This window comes from Gigantopelta aegis, chromosome 4 (assembly GCF_016097555.1).
Source record: "Gigantopelta aegis isolate Gae_Host chromosome 4, Gae_host_genome, whole genome shotgun sequence".
Taxonomy (NCBI): domain Eukaryota; kingdom Metazoa; phylum Mollusca; class Gastropoda; order Neomphalida; family Peltospiridae; genus Gigantopelta; species Gigantopelta aegis.
The window spans coordinates 28,063,940-28,080,500 of record NC_054702.1 but is presented as its reverse complement, the minus strand read 5'-3'; positions in this window follow the sequence as shown (position 1 = coordinate 28,080,500).

Genomic DNA, 16,561 nt, shown 5'->3' with positions numbered 1-16,561 from the left:
TAAGGTGTAATTTGCATACTATTATCCTGTTCAATTATTTAGACCCAAAGTTTTTTGCAAATGTTACGTTTATCTCCTATTCGATATTTGTTTTCTTTGCATTTACATGAAAACAAACCCAAACCCCGACAGGTTTTATATACAAATCATCATATAAAATGCACGAAGTTGACTTAATTCCACTTTTTAAAAATCTCTGTGTGTTCGGAATGCACGTTATTTCTCCTATAAATAACTAAGGTCATTTGCATATCAAAAGCATCATTCTATAGTGCGTTTCAAACTAATGTTCGGTTCTATCGTCCTATCCGCACAAATCGTAGTATGACCTATATTTAACAAAATATCTGTAAACATGAAGCAGGCGCGGATTCAGATGGGGAATTCAAGTGACAAAACCTCAGTTTGAAAAAAACATATGTATCAAATATTATAATTATATTGTGGAATACACAAGCGCGCGCGCTGAAGGGAGAGACATACATACAGAGAGAGAGAGAGAGAGAGAGAGAGAGAGAGAGAGAGAGAGAGAGAGAGAGAGAGAGACGTCATTTATGTAACGACGCACTCAACATATTTTAATCTATGGTTATATGGTTATAGGGAGAGAGAGAGAAGAATATGGTATGCATGCGATTGGTGGAGGTGTGACCCTCTGCACAACCCCAACCCCACTTAAGGCTTCTTTTGTATATGGAGCGGGACGTAGCTCAGAGGTAAAGCGTTCGCTCATGGTAGGTCGACTGATCGATCCCACATGGTGGACCCATTGGGTTGTGTCTAGTTCCAGCCTGTGCACCACAACTGATGTATAAAGGCTGTGGTATGTGCTATCCTGTCTATGGGATGGTGCATATAAAAACGTCCCTTATTGCTTATCAAAATTGCTTATCGGAAACAGTGGCCCATGTGGCGGTAGCGAGTTTCTTTCTCACTGTCATAATGCTCCTTAACCGTTTTGTCTGACGCCACATAAACGTATATCAAATGCGTTGAGTGTGTCGTTAAATAAACATTTCTCTCGTATGTATGTGTAGTCTATATGCATTTCTAGTCGATTAGTTTATAGGTTGTTAGGTTGTTTGATAGTGAATGATATGGAAATAAATTGTTTTTGGTGTTAAAGAGTTCATGCATACATTAAAGTAATACTCCTGATGAGTATGGAGAAATAACTTAATCAGTCGACAAACTCATTTCTTCATCACTATCTTCGTTAAGGGGGACTATCACAGGGGGTATTTTATTTCTTATAAAACTATTTTGTTTTCTAAAATCTTCTTCGATCTTTATTACATGTTTAACTGCGTCAGAGAAGTGTGTAGGTGTGACAGAGTTCAATGCATGTGCAAGTTCTCTCCGCACTGTGGTAATTTTACCATCATTATGACGAGCTATGTGCCCTTTGACTTGACTCCAGATCAGTTCTATCGGATTGAGTTCAGAATGTCTTGGCGGCAGTCTTAGACACAAGTGCCCATGGCGTTCAGCAATATCATCAGTAACAAATTGCTGTGCACATTTGTTACTTTTCACAATTTCATAAAGAACTGGCTTTGTCATGTTACTCTCAAAAGGTATATTTTTGTTTCGTAGCCACGACTGAATTTCTTCCTTTTAGCGTTTAGTGCAGGACATCGTGTAATCTCAGTTAATTTGTTGTGGTAGCTTGCGTTATCCATGACGATAACAGAAGGTTCTGGTAGAGAAGGCATAAGTTGTTCTTCAAACCATTTGATGAAATTGTCATGATTCATCTCACCATGATAGTCTCCGTCTGTGTTTTTTAGCCTCAAAGATCAATTCACAGCCATCTGTCAATCCATATTTATCACAGCCAGCATGACAAATAATAAGTCTTTTTCCCTTCCCAGTCACCGAACAGAGTTTAGGAACTCTATCAGCAGCGTCTGATTTCGGCAGGTGATTGGCTGTACTTGTGCCCGGGTGGATATCTGTCCAGTGGTGGGATGTTGTGTGGTTGACATTCACCCAGGTCTCATCTTGATACACTATTAAATACCCCTGTTCTCGTAAACTGGATATTTCATGAAGATAAGACAGTCTCCTGTCTGGTATATTGGCGTCCTCAAAAATCACTTTTCCGGTTGTAGACATATGTTGATATTTAAAATCGAGGTCATGGAGTGTTCTTCGTAAAGTTGATATGGATATGTTGATTCCACATTCCTCCCTTAAAGCCACGTTAATCTTATGTAATGTAGGTAATTCGCCCTCTCTATAAAATCTGTATACTCGTCGTCTAATAACATCTTTATCAAATAAATCGATGAGTTTTCGGTCGCGTTTTTTAACAGTGATTTCTGTGCTCGGATTCGTAGAGCTTAGATTTTTCACAGTTCTTTTTACTGTTGAAACCGAAACTTTAAGTGCAGCGGCAACTCGATCGACAATTCGATAAGAAGCATACCTAGGTCTACCGCGCTGATATTCATCTTCACAATAATTGAAAACGTTCTTAATACACGATTTTACATCAACTGAAGTGTTTTTCGATTTACCCATATTTTTCCTCAAATAACAATAACAAGAATGTCGACTAATACATTTTCAGTGAATTTATATACCCTACCTAACTTGTATTTTACGTGGTTTACACATTGCTACAATAGCACGTGCAGTCATAGATCGAAATAATGATGTTATTGACCAAGCAATGCTATCGTATTTTGGACATTCAGGGCTGTGTCTGCGGGATGAAAAAGTGGTTGAACCCATACGAGTCCGAACAATAGCCCTTTGGTTTTTCGCATTACAAATGTAACACCCCACCCCCAAACCCCAGCCCCTAGCACCACCATAAATACTATATATATATATATATATATATATATATATATATATATATATATATATATATATATATATATATATATACGTATGAGTTCCCAATTTAGAGGCAAATTAAATAACATTTGTATTATTATTTGATGTTGGTGGCCTTTGACATTTTATCTCCCCCCCCCCCCCCGGTCTTCTGGGTCCGGCCCTGCATTAAATTTATTTATAAATTTGGAAAGCACATTCCTGCGGTGTGTGAGGTGATTTGTGTTTATTACTGTGCTACACCTCAGTTGTGTTAGGTTAGGTATGGTATGCTAATATATAATTGATATAATAAAATAAAAATACATAATACATTAGCTAAATTGATTAAATATAATGCACCTACAAGAAAGGGTTACATGTTCTGTTTGTTTACATCTATGTTTAACGGAAAGATTAGACAATGCTGTTACACACTGCAAAACAATAATAACCTTGATTTAGTGAAACAAGCTATAATGGCCTTCACGTAGCCTCAGATCCCAATCTTTTGATATGCAAATGACCTTAGTTATTTATAGGAGAAATAACGTGCATTCCGAACACACAGAGATTTTTAAAAAGTGGAATTAAGTCAACTTCGTGCATTTTATATGATGATTTGTATATAAAACCTGTCGGGGTTTGGGTTTGTTTTCATGTAAATGCAAAGAAAACAAATATCGAATAGGAGATAAACGTAACATTTGCAAAAAACTTTGGGTCTAAATAATTGAACAGGATAATAGTATGTAATATGAATAGTACTAGCTACCTGGTTATCCAGAGAAGCTTTAGTAAAATCCACAAAATGACGTAACCATTGAACGAAGAGTTCCACGTCCATCCATCCATTACTGCTACATGCACCAATAGCTCCAGGGGGGGGGGGGGGGGGGGACCTCTCATCAGTGTCGGAAGCATCCTTTTCCTAGGAAAAATCATCATCGGTGGTGCATATGTCCCTTCTGCGCTCATGGCACATACAACCTAACAGTTTTTCCCTTCTCTCCAGAAGTGATTTTTCCCACTTGTTTTTCACCACACCTGGCTAGTATTTTCCTTGGTACATGAACCGCGGTCAACCCACTTTCGTCCATGTTCCACACATTTGCTTGCTTGAAGCCCTTTTTCAGCTGACACTCCAGAAGCTGGAAGAATCGGTTCACTTGTGGACGGTTAAATCCAATAGCTCGTGCCATACTGGTTGCTTCAGGCTTCCGAATGGACAGGCTGGGGTGACGATTGATAAAACACTGGAGCCATTTCCTTCCTGCCATTCCCTTTCCTGCATCAAACGGGTGTGGTATTTTGTTTTCTTTGGCTAGCTGAAAAGCAAGACGTCTTACGTCTTCCCCGGACATGCCAAAAAATTGTACCTGCATGTCCAAAATATGACTGACCAGTTCACTCTCAAAGTCAGGAGGTAGCGTTTGTCGAAATGCTCCCAACTTCAGTTGTCCTGGATTGCGGACTTTCTTATCGCGGTGCCTTCGAAGGGTTCTGCGAGATATACCAAACGTTTTGGATACCATTCTTAGTGTATCGCCTCTCTTTAGAGCTGCAAGGGCTCCATCCAAAGCTTGTTGGCCATAGTCACACCTTGTTGACTTTCTTTTATACCCAGGTTTTACCATCTGAAATTACACAATTTTATAACATCTCAACTCACAAAATACACTAGAAAATTATAAAATGATAATGATACATATTATGTTTACTAGTGTTCGCCATTTAGACGATATACCAGTAGCCTACTCTGAACAATTAAAATACATATTATATGCAGGTGACAAAAAATCTTCCGTAATTACCCATGACCTGATCCTGTATTAATTCGTGTTGGCTCATGTAGGCATATAGTTAACTAATTTCAGTTAAATATTCAGCATTTTATATTAATTGAAGTTAATGTAAATATAATATATATCACATCTTTTGAATATGTTCCTAAAACGCACACCCACTGTGCGTTTTAGGAACAATAGAGATGTGCGTTTTGGGCACAAGGACGTGTTTAGTTTACAAGATTATTGCTCAAATATGCAATCTTAGTTTCTTTGATTTACAGCTAAAATAAGCGCAAAATAAATTACTTATTATGTGTACCCAAACTGTTACATGCTATCCATAAAAATTAGTCAAATATCACAGTTTGAAATTGTCTAAAAATAGTAAGAAAACGTGTCAAATTACCTTTCTGTCTCTCCTTTTTTGCTACGGCTTCTTAGGCTATCAGTATGGATTGTACAAATCCTCGGAACACGTGGACGCGTAATTTATGACGCAATAACAACGTATACGTTTAGGAAAGTGCGCGAAAATGACGGTGGGCTTCTTGGGCACAGTGGGCGTTTTAGGCACTTTCCCCTATGTCTTTTCGCAAAGTCGACCAATTGGGCCTACCCAACGATAGGCCTACTCGTAGCCCATGTACTCGGCTAACCTATACCGTAATCATGTTTCCCACCTTTTTTTGCTTCATTTTTCTCTTCTGGTTTCTTTTTTAGGGGGATGGACGGGGGCTTCCGCCCTTCTTTAATTTTTACCCAGCGAGAATATTATGCAGGCCTACATATCCTTCTGCTCTTTTTCCATTTCCCTCAACTTCAAAATATGGTCATAAATTTGAGTTTCAGACAAAGACAATCCACTGCATCCTTTCTGTAATGTCATGTCATAGGGTTTTACGTGCACATTCAGAACAAGCTGTTGTAGCGCACGCTTGTCGTGGGCACTGGCAGGTGCAAGGGAGCACCAGCAGCCCGATCAAATCGGTAGCAGGCGGGTGGGGGTGGTGGTGGTGCTATGGAATTTGAATGGAGCAGTTAAATGCCAAAGAGAAAAGGGTGCGCAATTTTGATTGAGGGAATTTGGCGCAATTTTGAACGGTCGGTCGAAAGGTAAATGGCCGAGCTAATATAGGTTTTGATATTAGTGAATCGAGAGTAGCTCGTTAATTTTAGACCTTTACGATGCTGTGGTGTCTCCCTAGGTTGCGCATAGGGCCCTTATAAAGGGCCTGACCGCTTCTGGTCGAGGCATCACCAAGTACCAAGTTATTACCAGCAGCAAGTATTGAGGGTTTGGGTGGGGGAGGCCGATATTCTTTTGTTCAGCTTTCCCCGGGTGCATTGCAATTGTGTACTCGGAACGGTATTTTTTTGTCCGGTTCCTTATTAGAGTACATGCTGGGCCATTAAATGGGGGCGGGTGCATTGTTATTATTAGTCAATGCACCCTGTGTACTGATGCAGTGAGCGTGTAGTCTGTGTGTGAATCCTAGTTTTGTGTTACGGTTGTACCTATTGTCTTAAGTCCCTATTCTAGTGAGTTCAACGGTCATTCATGACCACCTATCCCCCTCCGTCCTTGTAAAGCATTGAATACAATGACGGAGGGGGAGTTAAACTAGCCTAGCTATCTAATTTGAAGGGTTAAACCCTTATAGTGTAGGTATTGGTTTAAAAGCCTAGTGCTTGGCATACTTAACTTTATTACCAATGCAATAAAACGAAACTAACGGTGGCAAGTAGCAATTGTATACATATATGCACCGATCTAGGTACTTAGTTTGAAGAATTTTGATTCCCGCCCCCTAAATATAGGATTTTAGTAGGCATACTTGGTTTGTCTTCAGGCTATCTGGATAGTTGGGTATCGGTTTTCCTGCATGTCGTTGCTTCTGGAACCCTAGTTGACTTACTTTAGTTAGCTAGGATGGAATGCATCAATAATAAATTTAAAAAAACAACATGGTGCGGGTGCAAAGACAAATTCGTGCAGTTTATTTACAGTTAGGTGTAGTGGGGTTCTTGATCCGTGATTGGCTGGATTGGACCAATGAGAGTGCTGCGAAAAATAGGCGATAATTAGTGGTGTCCTATCTTGGTTGATTATCTAACGATGTTGATTGGCTGGTTAATTAGCCATTTGGGTTACCGCGACTTCGATCCTGTTTTAGTGAGAAATAAAAAAATAAAAAAAATAAAAATAATAATAAAATAAAAAAAACGAAAGAAAAAGAAGAAAAAAAAAAACAAAAAACCCCCAAACAAACAAAAAAAAACCCCAACAAAAACCCCACCAAAAAAACCCAACAACTAATATGTCGTTAGCGGGTGGTGTGTGCCAGTTGTCAATCACGAGCTTCAGAACATGAACATATTTACAGTAGAATAATATGGTTATCGTGGTTAGGTCTGGATGGCATTGGCATATCTAGTGGTTATTAAATATCTAGTGGTTATTAATCACTCGCTACCGTCCCGCCGTTAATCCCCAGGTTGGAAAAAAACAAAGAAGTGTTTTATTTAACGACGCACTCAACACATTTTATTTACGGTTATATGGCGTCAGACATGTGGTTACGGACCACACAGATTTTGAGAGGAAACCCGCTGTCGCCACTACATGGGCTACTCTTCCGATTGGCAGCAAGGGATCTTTTATTTGCGCTTCCCACAGGCAGGATAGCACAAACCATGGCCTTTGTTGAACCAGTTATGGATCACTGGTCGGTGCAAGTGGTTTACACCTACCCATTGAGCCTTGCGGTGCACTCACTCAGGGTTTGGAGTCGGTATCTGGATTAAAAATCCCATGCCTCGACTGGGATCCGAATCCAGTACCTACCAGCCTGTAGACCGATGGCCTGCCACGACGCCACCGAGGCCGGTCCCCAGGTTGGAGTGCCTGGTCGAGTGCTTAAGGTCGCTCTTCCATCCAAGGGATGTACAGGCGGGTAGTTTTGAGTAATTGTTAATTTATATTGCTAAATTTATGCCAGCTAATTTGGTTGAGTATATGCTTTTACTTTTGTCGTTTCATCGTTCTCCCCCCGGGTTGGAATACGTGGTCTGTTCGAGTGCGTAGGGTGGATGTTCCACCAAGGGGGTCACAGATGTCACGATTCAAGCATTGTCATATCTAGCGGTTATTAAATCATTCGCTACCATCCCGCCGTTGATCCCCGGGTTGGAGTGCTTGTTTGGTCGAGTGCTTAAGGTCGCTCTTCCGTCCGAGAGATGTACAGGCGGGTGGTTTTGAGTAATTGTTAATTTATTGCTGAATTTGTGCCAGCTAATTTGGCTAGGTATATGCTTTTACTTTTGTCGTTTCACCGTTCTCTCCCCGGGTTGGAATACGTGGTCTGTTCGAGTGCGTAGGATAGATGTTCCATCCAGGGAGTCACGGGTGTCACGAGTTAAGCAGCGTATTAATTACTTATCTTAATTATAGATCGTTAGTCCCCCGGATTGGAGTGCATGTCTGTCGAGTGCAGAAGGTCGCTCTTCCCTCCGGGAGACGTACAGGCGGGTGGTTGCGATCATTTTCTAATTTTAGTTTTTAACTTTATGACTGTCAGGAGCCCGATGGGTGTGCTACGGTTTCCCATCCTGCCTGCGATCAGTCGGGTTGGTGGTCCGCGTCGACCGAACGCTGGCAAGGCGGGCAGTACGTGGCACTTATAGTTTTGGTTTGGTGGTCTGGACGAATTGATATACTGCTTTGAAGGTTTTATGTTTTAGATATTTATCAGGGTTAAGTAAAAAGTTAGGTGTAATTGGTTTATTGTGGTTGGCTTCGGTTATTGATTCTATCATTAGTTTTCTCTGGCTGTTGTGTAGCGTGCAATCCAGGAGATAGTGTGTCATGTCTTCCCGGGTACCACACTCACAGTCAGGGTTTTTATTGGTGAAAGAGCAGCTGTTGAGCTGCGAAGATTTACCTATGCGCAATTTAGTAATTATTTTATCCACATAAGTGTTTAAGTGTTTAGGTCGGATAGAGTTGACTAGTGGTTTGATGTTATAGTGTCATGTATTAGTTGTTAGGTCCCAGTTGGCCTGCCATTGACTAATGTAGTGTTTTCTTGCTTTTGACATTAGTTCTAATATTCCTAAAGGTAGTGCTGTAATTTTGCTAGTGATTGAAAGTGCAGTTTTGGCTCCATAGTCAGCTATTTCATTGCCAATTATACCTACGTGAGCTGGGACCCATTTGAATACTACTATTAAATTAAGCTGGTTTAGTTCATGAAGTTTATTGTGGATGGCTGCGAGGATATCTGGCCTGGTAGATTTATTAGTTTGAAGTGATTGGATAGAGCTAAGACTATCTGAAAAAATAACGCTTTTAGAGTATTGTTTAGTTTTAATCCAGATTAGGGCTTCATAGATGGCTGTCAGTTCTGCTGTATAGACTGATAGGTTATCTGACAGCCTGGCGTATTTAACTAATTTAGAGTGTTTAGATATTTTTTCTTCAACTACTGCGAAGCCAACCCTATCGTTATCTGGATTTTTTTTAGCCATCCGTGAAGATATGTATGTGCTCAGGGTAATTTTCGTTGGCTGCGGCTTCGAACAGGATTTTCTTAAATGGTGGAAATGGAGTTGAATCCGTAGCTTGTTTAATTAGATATGGTGTGTGGCACTCGACTGGCTGATTGATATGGTATAGTGCCACTGGCGTGTTATCTATACCTACTTCTATTTCTATTTTACTAGCTTTAGTGGCGAAAGAATCATTAAGATTTTGATTGGTTTTGAATACTAGTCCTGGTTTAGCTATGATAGGAGTGAGTTCCTGAATTGGGTGATCTAGTTTAAGAGAGTGGATTTTTAGATGATAATTAAGATGTTGAAGATTGCGACGATATTTCAGTGGCATAATGTTAAACTCAACTTCTAAGCTCTGTCCGCTGGTATTTGATGGAACTTTAGCTATGATTCTAAGAGCTTCGTTTTGAATAACATCTAATTTATGTAACAGTTTGGGGGCGGCGCAACTGTAGGCTTGGGCTCCATAATCGATTCTGGAGAGTATGCATACTTTGTAAACCATAAGCATTGCCTCTGTTTGCGCTCCCAAGCTGGTACCTGAGATGGCTCTTAACAAGTTTAGACTATTTTTTGAGTACCTGACTATGTCATTGATATGGTCACTAAAGGTTAGTTTTGAGTCAAAAGTTACACCTAGAAATTAACTTTTTTTGACCCTTGGAATTATTTTATCACCTGATTTAAGTTGGTGATTATCTGATTTATTGACTTTATTAAAAAGCATATAGACAGTTTTAGTTTCTGATAGTTTAATGCCCCAGTCTAGGGTCCATTTGTTAAGTCTATTCATATCAGCTTGCATTAGGTGAAATAAATTAGTGGTTGTGTTGCCTGTGCGCCAGATGGCGCAATCATCGGCAAATAGTGCTGTGTTTAATGGCGTGGTCGTTTTTGTTTTTCCTTTAGCATTAAGTGCTTTAGTTATGTCATTAATAAAAATGTTGAATAAGGTTGGTGAGAGGACCGAACCTTGTGGTATGCCATTAATTATTTCGGTTCTATCTGAATAGTGACCGTTCACTCTAACTGAGATTGATCTATTATGGATGAAATTGTTGATAAAATTAAACATATTACCTTTAATACCGTTACTCTGTAGTTTATTTAGTAGACCTTGACGCCATACCATATCAAAAGCTTTTTCAATATCTATGAATATTGTTAAAACCTTATGAGATTTTCGAAATGCATCATTAATACTATTTTGTAATCTAACTATTTGATCTATTGTTGAATGTTTAGTTCTAAATTCGCTCTGTAATTGTTGAGTCGTTTATTGATAATAGTTTCTAAGGTTTTGCACATGTGGGACGTGAGTGTTATCGGTCTATAACTCCCTGGGAGGGAATGGTCTTTTCCCGCTTTAGGGAGACTAAAGCATTCTGCATGTTTCCACGCAGTGGGCATTTGACCCTCCCTCCAGATTCGGTTAAAGAGCGATAACACTACCTTTAGGGCTACATCCGGCATATGCTTGAGTAATGTGTAACTTTATTTGATCAGGCCCGGTGGCAGTATTTTTTTTTAGCTTTAAGAGCTGTTTTGAATTCTAACATTGTTATCGGCTTATTAAATTCTAAATTATCAGTAGTTGGGTGATTTGCTGTTTTAGTATCATCAGTTGGTAGAGAGTTATCTTTCTTAAGTTTCTCAAAAAATTGTTTAGGAACATTTTCGTTGCTACTGTTTTTACTGAAAGTTTTACTGAGAAGGTCGGCCTTTTGTTTATTAGTAGTTGCTGTTTTATGTTTTTGAAGGACTGTGGAATTAGCGCGTTGTCCTTGAATAGCCTTAATTTTTTTCCACATTTCTCTAATAGATGTTCTATTGTTAATTTCACCGCAAAATTTATGCCAGCTGGCTTGTTTAGCATTGATGATAAGCTTACCTACTTCGTTTTTGGCTATTTTATATTTAGTGTGATAGTCTTATTTCCCTGTTTTTTTTATAAAGTTTACGCATCCTGTTCCTAAAGCCGCATTTGGATTTAATTTCATCCGTCCACCAGTTAACTGGTCTATTTTTATTGAAGGGTTTAGTTTTAGGAATATTCTTTTCAGCTATTTCTATTATTTTATTAGTAAGTTTATTAGTGGCGTCGTCAATGTTTAGGCTACTTTCTAACTTAATTTTGCTACAGTCGCTTGTAAAGCCAGCCCAGTTAGCTTTATTAAATTTAAATTTAGGTATAAATTTTTCTTCTTCTGTATAAGTAGTATTACATTTATAGCTGGTTAGAATGGGGAGGTGGTCGCTATTGAGAGCTTCTAACACCTCCCATTGGGCGTTTGCACTTATATTGTTAGAGGTGATAGTTAGGTCGATGGCGGATGTGCCCAGATAGTCATGTATAAAAGTAATACTGCCATCGTTGAGACATACTAGATTGTGTGTATTGATGAATTCCTCTAGTATGTCTCCCTGTGCGTCGGAGTGCAGACCTCCCCACAGTGTGCTATGACAATTATATCTCCTACAAGAATTAAGTTATTGTTTGAGTTTATGAGTTAATTGTAATCTCTTAACGTTAGTTGATTATGGGCTGTTCCCGGTGGGCTATAAACATTGATGATATCAATAGGCATTTTATCGTTTTGTATAGTAAGTCCTAGGACTTCTAAGTTTTTATTAATAGAATCATATTTAATTTCGGTATGCGGTATGGTATTTTTAATTAGAGTGGCTATTCCACCTCTGGTACTATTTTCTCTATTTTTATAATAACTTGTATATCCTGGAATTTTAAATACTTTAGGTTTTTTAATTTATCTTTAGTGCCGATTCCTAGCCAAGTTTCTTGCAGGCAAATTATATCTGGCTTGATGTTGCTAGTGCTAATGAGTTGAATGAGTTCGGCACCATGTCCCATTGAATGGAGGCCTTTAGCGTTCCACTGGAGAACGCTAAGGCCCTTATTTCCTATGTTTGAATTATTAGCGGGGGCGTATGGAGACTTGTCTCCCATGACGCTGGCCCGATGGTTTTTACGTTTTTAGTTATTTTTAGATTTAATTAGGTTAATTTTGGGGGGTAATTAGGCTAGCTTTAAATGTTGATATCTCCTGTACTAGAGTTTGAATGAAGGATTTGAGTTCAATAACTTCTGACGGTGAGTTGGTTTTTAATTGTTCTGCATAGGAGCAGTTTTGATTAACTGTAGGAACTGACTTAACACTAAAAGTTTTTTGGTTGCCTGGTTTATTTATTTGTTTGTTCGCTAGTTCTGTTTAATTTGCGAAACGCCTTCTGGTAGTGGTGGCATCTGGTGTCGTGAGCCATGTGCCGGCTAAGGCAGTTAGGGCATTGCACAGGTCTGGTACAGGGTGAGTCGCGCGATGATCTTTCATGTTTCTGTCCACACCTGTGACAGGTGGGAAGTTCTCTGTGATGGCGGCACTTAGCCGCACTATGTCCCCACTGCTGACAGTGGAAACATTTACTGGGCTTACGTTCATAGGGCGTGAGCTGGTAATGGCGCCCTTGAACGCATATGCACTGGTCAGTATTGCTGATTGAAGCAGCTATTAAGACATACCCATTTGACCAAGTGGTCGCCTCCCTCAGGTTCAAGTGTGGGTTATCCCTTCTGAGCGTGTTCAATGTGGTCGCTTCTGCTGGGAGGGGATTTAGTTTGATAATCCACTTGGTGCTGAGAGGGGGTGGGGTGTTTCCAGTTGTTGTGGCGGAGGCTGGGGGTTCCCTGTTAATTTGAGGTTGGGATTGTCTGAGTCCCCCAGCTTTAACTGGAATTTCCTTGTAGAAAGGCCCTGGAGTTTGGGGACCTGGCTGTGAATCAGTTTTGGGCGCCTCGCTTGGACCTACATTTTTTGTTTTTTTAGTTGGCTGTTCAACATTTATATTTTTTACGAAAACCTTAGCAGTTGGTACTTTAACAATTAATTCAGGGCTCCTGACTTTTCGTTTGTTGTTTTTCTTGTTATTGACAGGCCTAAATGGTGTAATAACAATTGGCTGGCTGTTTGAGGGCGTGGAGATTAGTTGAGGCTCAGTGGCCAGGCTAGTGGGAGAGGGATTACCTGTCTTTGTTTTTGCGGCGGACGCGGTGATTTTCATAGCTCCTGAGACATCTGCCGTGGGCTTCGTACTCTGGCTTTGTTATAAAGGGCCTCTTTCTGTAACTTGTGCTAATTGGATCAGGTTAAGTGTCATTCTGCTCACTGGTGTTATCATCAGATAGGTGTTTGATTCTATGTTCAGAGGAAAAGGAGGGAGCCACCGACTTCTACTCCGAGGATTGCGTCTCCGGCGCGACGGTCAACTTTATCGACCGCCCCCGTTGAGTCGCCTGTTGTTGCTGCTGCAGGCAAGAGGAAGGCTACTTCGCCGACCCACCAGCCCGACAAGGCACCGCCACCCCCCCCCCCCCACCCCCCCAGCAGAACCGGCAGGAAACTGGAACTTAGCCGTGGATAAGATCAAACCAAAGTACTGGAAACTTCTGCAGGGGGACACTGCTGATCCGAAGAAGCTGAGAGGGAAGTTCCTCAACGTGGCATGGACCAAGCTGCCCGACGACACGCATTTTGAATTTCACAACATTAGGTTGGAAGGAGAACCAGGACTTGTGGTCTAACAGCGCCGCCAGGACGTCTACAGACAGGCGATACTCATCCCGGAAATGGATAGCCACACCATACACCTGCACGTGATACAGACCCTGCTTCACAAGAAACATTTGCTCCCCAACCTGGACAAGGCTGCCCCTCTCAGCCCTTCATAGTCACCAACCTTCCAAGGGCTTAATCGGACTTTAAAATTTGTGGCCCACATTCAAAATTGTATGTTTATGTTTTTGTAAACAGTCCGACGCAGTTTATTTTGGCAGCCCGTCTAAATTGCTCAAATCACCTTAAAACCTTTTCGGTCGAGCAGTCTCATATTTTTGTTTGGACTTAAATTTGTGTAGCTCAGTTTGGTTTCGGTCTTCGACCTAATTACTAAATTCGTATTCTAAATTCCGCCCACCTCAAACTTACCCCCCCCCCCCTCCCCCCCTCCGGCCCGAACCATATAGATCGGACTTTAAACTTTTGGACCTTTTGTTCAAAATTTTATGTCGAAATTACTTCTTCTTTTTTTTAAAAATATTATTAAATAGTCCGATCCTCTCTTCTTTTTCTTATTTATTTTTGGACTGTGCTCCAAGTTATATAAATATTCGGCCGAGTAGTCTTTTTTTTTTATCCTACTAATTTCTTTTACTAATTGCTATTTTCGAAATTCTGTCCATTTTCACCCCCCCCCCCCCCCCCCCCCCCCCCCCCCCCCCCCTCCCAAGTCGAAGGTCGGACTCGGGATGGGCGTCTTAAACTAGTTATCTATCTATCTAATTTCTTTTTGACCACCCGATCTAATCTAGCGACCAGATTTATTGAGTAGAATTTTCTTTATTAATTATATTAATTAGAGATGTGCATCAACATTTTAAAGGCCCACTATTTAATTTTTTGGATGTAAATTTCATAATTGTCCCCTTAATTTTTTTTTCTGTCCCGGAGTAAGTCACTGGCTATCCAGAGACAGGCCCCGGGACGGACATGCTCGAAACTCTAGTGGTATATGAGCATGTTAAAATTATTCGCACTCGCACTCTATGTTCAGTATTATTGTCAACATATACTGGACTGTATTTATCATATTCATCCAATACAGTTAAAGTTAAAGTTAAAGAACATTGATTTATTAATCATCGGCTATTGGATGTTAAACATTTGGTAATATTGACCTATAGTCTTACAGAGGAAACCCGCTACATTTTCTATTAGTAGCAACGGATGTTTTATATGCACCATCCCACAGACAGGATAGCACATACCACGGCCTTTGATATGCCAGTCGTTGTGCACTGGATGGGACGAGAAATAGTCCAATGGCTCCACCGACGGGGATCGATCCCAGACCTACCGCGCATCAGGCGGGCGCTCTACCACTGAACTACGTCCCGCTCGTCATCTAATACAGATACTGTTTCTTCCGTTTCCACTCTTCTTATTCTTGGTCTTCTATTTTGAATTCCAAAATGTGCCTCAAACAGTAGGCCTACTTCAGGCTCTTGTAAAATTAAAATATACATCTGTAAGGAAAGAAAACCAGCTCTTTCTATACAAATGATGTGAAGTGAGTAAAGTGAACAGATATTATAATAATTTAATAATTATCACGCACGCATGCACATACACACACAGCAATAATAATAATAATAATAATAATAATAATAATAAAATTGGTTGAGGGAGAAACAACCTTTCGAGAATTGATCTACTATACCTCTGCATGTTAATTTCTAGGCCTGCTTATGCAATGACATCATGATGTATAATAAAGGTATATAAATGAAACGTTTCTATTACTGTACCGCAATGTGTGTGCAGACGACAGTAAATTTGTTTGCAAACGATGGTAAAATAAATAATTAAAAATGTAGTATTGTTACAGATATATATATATATATATATATATATATATATATATATATATATATATATATATTGTAGGAAATGATTTAGTTTTCAGTATTTAGATTAGAAATAGAAATAGGAGTAGAAATAGTGGTGTTGATTGTAGTCCATAGAACGGGTAGGCCTAACCGAGTGGTAGACCCGTGCAACCCGATACGATCCTAATTTGATGTTGGTCTAACTTATGAATATTGTATTTAACTTCTGGAAAAGTTGTTGAACTTTATGTTATGTATAATCATGTACGTTATAAAAACGTGTGATACTTGCATACCATATCGATATATTGGTCTTCTCCTTATGCTTGTAAATGTGTATCAAAGTACTGATGGTATCGCTAACGATCTCGACCGATGTTCTCAGGTACAAAATACAAAATAGTAACCAAACACTATAGTATATACATATATATGTTTACTTCAAACTGATCTTCATGTAAAGAAGATGTCATCTTCTAAATTCTTCAAAATAAACAAAGCAAACAGCATGTCAACTTTTAATTCCCCGTCAAATTTTATACATCTACATCCACGGACGGACTTTGGCAGACTATGGGGGGTGCGTACGCACCCATCGCACCCCCCCCCCCCCCCCCCACACACCTGCGTACGGGCCTGTAGTAGCAAGGCATCTTTTATATATACCCCACAGAAAGGATAACACATACTACGGCCTTTGATACACCAGTTATGGTGCATTGGCTGGAACAAGAAATTGCCTAATGGACCCACCGACGGGGATCGACCCTAGACAAACCGCGCGGGCTCTGGGTTGGAGCCGGTACCGGGTTGCGAACCTTGTACCTGCCAGCCTGAATTCCGATGGCTTAACCACTGCGCAATCGAGGCTGGCTTGAATGGTAAGTGTGGACTGGGCTTAATGTGTGACTCTTTTCTCTCTTTTTTTAGG